Here is a 3,367-nt window from a genome sequence, read left to right on the forward strand (position 1 = left end):
GAGGGACGGTAGGAATTTTGAAACTATCTTATAGTATATTAGCTAATCTTGAATTATAAGTTTATTAATTTGTTACAGAAAGGCATGTGAAGATTAAATTTTATTTATACTTACCTATCTCATCGAGTGTCGGTGTCAAAACCGGCGGATCTCGGGTAGGGGGTTCCGAACTGTGCGTCTAAGGTCGATGGTAACAGGAGACAGGGGACATGATGTTTACCCAGGTTCGGGCCCTCTCTATCAAGGTAATACCCTACTTCCTGCTTGATTGATCTTGATGAATATGAGTATTACAAGGGTTGATCTACCACGAGATTGTAATGGCTAGACCCTAAAGTCTAGCCTGTATGACTAAGGTAATCAGTATCTCCCTCTCCGGACTAAGTCCTCCGGTTTATATAGACACCGAGAGGATCTAGGGTTACACAAGGTCGGTTACAAAGAAAGGAATCTACATATTCGGTCGCCAAGCTTGCCTTCCACGTCAAGGAGAGTCCCATCCGGACACGGGTGCAGTCTTCGGTCTTCGTATCTTCACATCCCATCAGTCCGGCCCATGGCTAACATGCCAGACGTCCGAGTAACCCATAGTTCAGGACTCCCTTAGCAGGCCCTGAACCTAGCTTCAATGACGAGGAGTCCGACGCGCAGATTTATCTTCGAAGTTGCAAGGCGGGTTCCCTTCTTTCCGGATACTTCACAATGGTCTTCGAACGATTGAGTTCGTCTCGGCAGCACGAGCAGCATATACTTCCACAGAGGGCATAATAATTTATAAGTCCAATCCTCTGGCAATCATGACATCATGTCAATCCGGTCATTATTCCGAACGGTTGTCTCACTTGCGGCCCCACGTTCCAAAACATGGCGGTCATTGACACGTCTTATCCAAGCGGAGATCACGTCCCCTTATTAAGGGATTCTTTTATCGACATAGACGTGGGTAACCCAACCGTCCTCAGGGTACAACTTCTTGGGAATAGGCATATTTGAAGGCCCGGGCGGAGGCGTTCGATATTCTTAGCCTTTATAAAGGGGCACAGACCCGCCTTTCCTCTCCACGCTTGCTTCTTCCTCGAATCTTACTATCTTGAGTTCCAACACCTAGGTTTCACCCTCCGTAAGCCTCAGTCATGTCCGGATCCAGCCGTCAAGGCCGGTGGGTGGCTTCTTCTGTCACAGAGGAGGATATCGCGAAGCTTCAGGCGGCAAGATACCTGACCGCAGAAATCCTCCATCAGCTTCCCACGGAGGGACAGGTCATCCCTACCCCCAGAGCTGGCGAGAGGGTCGTGTTCGTTTCACGCTTCCTCCAAGGATTAGGGTTCTCCCTCAATCCCTTCGTCCGGGGGCTCATGTTCTACTACGGACTAGATTTTCACGATCTCGCCCCGAACTCTGTTCTTCTTATCTCGGCGTTTATCGTCGCGTGCGAAGCCTTCCTCCGAACTCCTCCACACTTCGGCTTTTGGCTCAAGACCTTCAATGTGAAACGTCAAATGATAGAGGGGGAGCAGGCGGAGTGCGGTGGTGCATTAGTGAGCAAGCTTACCAGCGCTATCTGGCTAAAAGGATCTTTCATAGAATCTTCTGACTTATGGCAGCAGGAGTGGTTCTATATCACCGAGCCCCGTGGTTCCAAGTGGGCAGCTGTGCCTGCATTTTTATCTAGCCCCCCAATTCAGCTTGCATCGTGGGATAATAAGGGGTTGGACTGGGGATCAGTCGACGAGGTGCGGACTCTGCAAAGCCGCATTCGAAGACTTATCAAGAAGGATATCGATATCGTCAACGTTATCCAGGTAATGCTAGTCCGCCGGACCCTGCCGTGCCAGCGACGGACTTTCCGCCTATGGGACTTTAACCCAGAAGGGCCACAGACTCTTCAGCACTTCTTTGGCACTACGCACGAAGGAATGTGGAAATTATTCTTCGGGAAACGAAAATAATGGCCGGACACCATCGAAGATATCGGCCTGGACTATAACCGTCCGGACACCCCGGTAAGTACTCGTCCGCCGAACACCTCATAATCAGATATCCTGTGGTAAGACACTGAGTGAGGGAGTCCTAGATTAGGGGGTCTCCGGACAGCCGGATTATCTCCATTGGCCGGACTGTTAGACTATGAAGATACAAGATTGAAGACTTCATCTCGTGTCCGGATGGGACTCTACTTGGCGTGGAAGGCAAGATAGGCAATACGGATATGAATATCTCCTCCTTTGTAACCGACCTTGTGTAACCCTAACCCTCTCCGGTGTCTATATAAACCGAAGGGTTTTAGTCCGCAGGACAACGACCATAACATACAATCATACATAGGCTAGCTTCTAGGGTTTAGCCTCTCTAATCTCGTGGTAGATCTACTCTTGTACTACCCATATCATCAATATTAATCAAGCAGGACGTAGGGTTTTACCTCCATCAAGAGGGCCCGAACCTGGGTAAAACATCGTGTCCCCTGCCTCCTGTTACCATCCGGCCTAGATGCACAGTTCGAGACCCCCTACCCGAGATCCGCCGGTTTTGACACCGACATTGGTGCTTTCATTGAGAGTTCCGCTGTGTCGTCGCCACCAGGAAGGATGTCTCATCCCGTCTTTAAAGACGGCACTATTGCTGACGGAGCTTTGGCTATCGGCCAAACTCTCCGGCTAGGTGGTTTTCTTATGACCGCCTGTTCGGCCGCTGCACCAACGATGATGACTTCTCGGGTCATCGAAAGCAATCTTCACGTCAACTCGGAACTCGCCGAGCAGTTAGATCCAATGGAGATCTCTTCCCTGAACGAGCTCTTGGATCGCATCGCCGCCCTTGGAGTCGCTACAGACTACGATCATATTGGGCCTAAATCCGATCTGAGAGAGATCAACTCTCCCCAGATCACCCATCACGTTGCAGTGGTGGAGGAACAATGCGGCAACCCTTCATATATCTTAAGGACTAGCTATGTCTGGATTCCCGATCCCTCCAAGCCGGATACCCGCGGAGGGGAGGACGTCACTCAAGGCCTGAACCTAGAATCAGGCAGCGGGCTAGATTTATCGGAAAACATCCAAGAACCCAAACTTCCGAGTTCGGAAACTCCTTGGCCCCTGAGTCTCAGATTGGGTGAGGATTCGGATTCAATTATATGCATCGATACGACTTAAGTTTTGGCCAAGCTGGGTTGCCTGGCTCTTGTATTTATGCCCTACGTTCCCGTTAATTCGGCTAGGGCATAAGGGGAGCACCTCTGCGATTGTTACCGCCGGGTCAGCCGGACGTGTACCTCTGACTGGGTGAAGCTGAAAGCTAGCGTTCTTAAGGAAATATTCAGTCGGCGAACAAAAGATGACTTTTATTTATTATCCATATCTGCCCC

This window comes from Triticum dicoccoides, chromosome 7A, assembly GCF_002162155.2.
Source record: "Triticum dicoccoides isolate Atlit2015 ecotype Zavitan chromosome 7A, WEW_v2.0, whole genome shotgun sequence".
Classification (NCBI taxonomy): domain Eukaryota; kingdom Viridiplantae; phylum Streptophyta; class Magnoliopsida; order Poales; family Poaceae; genus Triticum; species Triticum dicoccoides.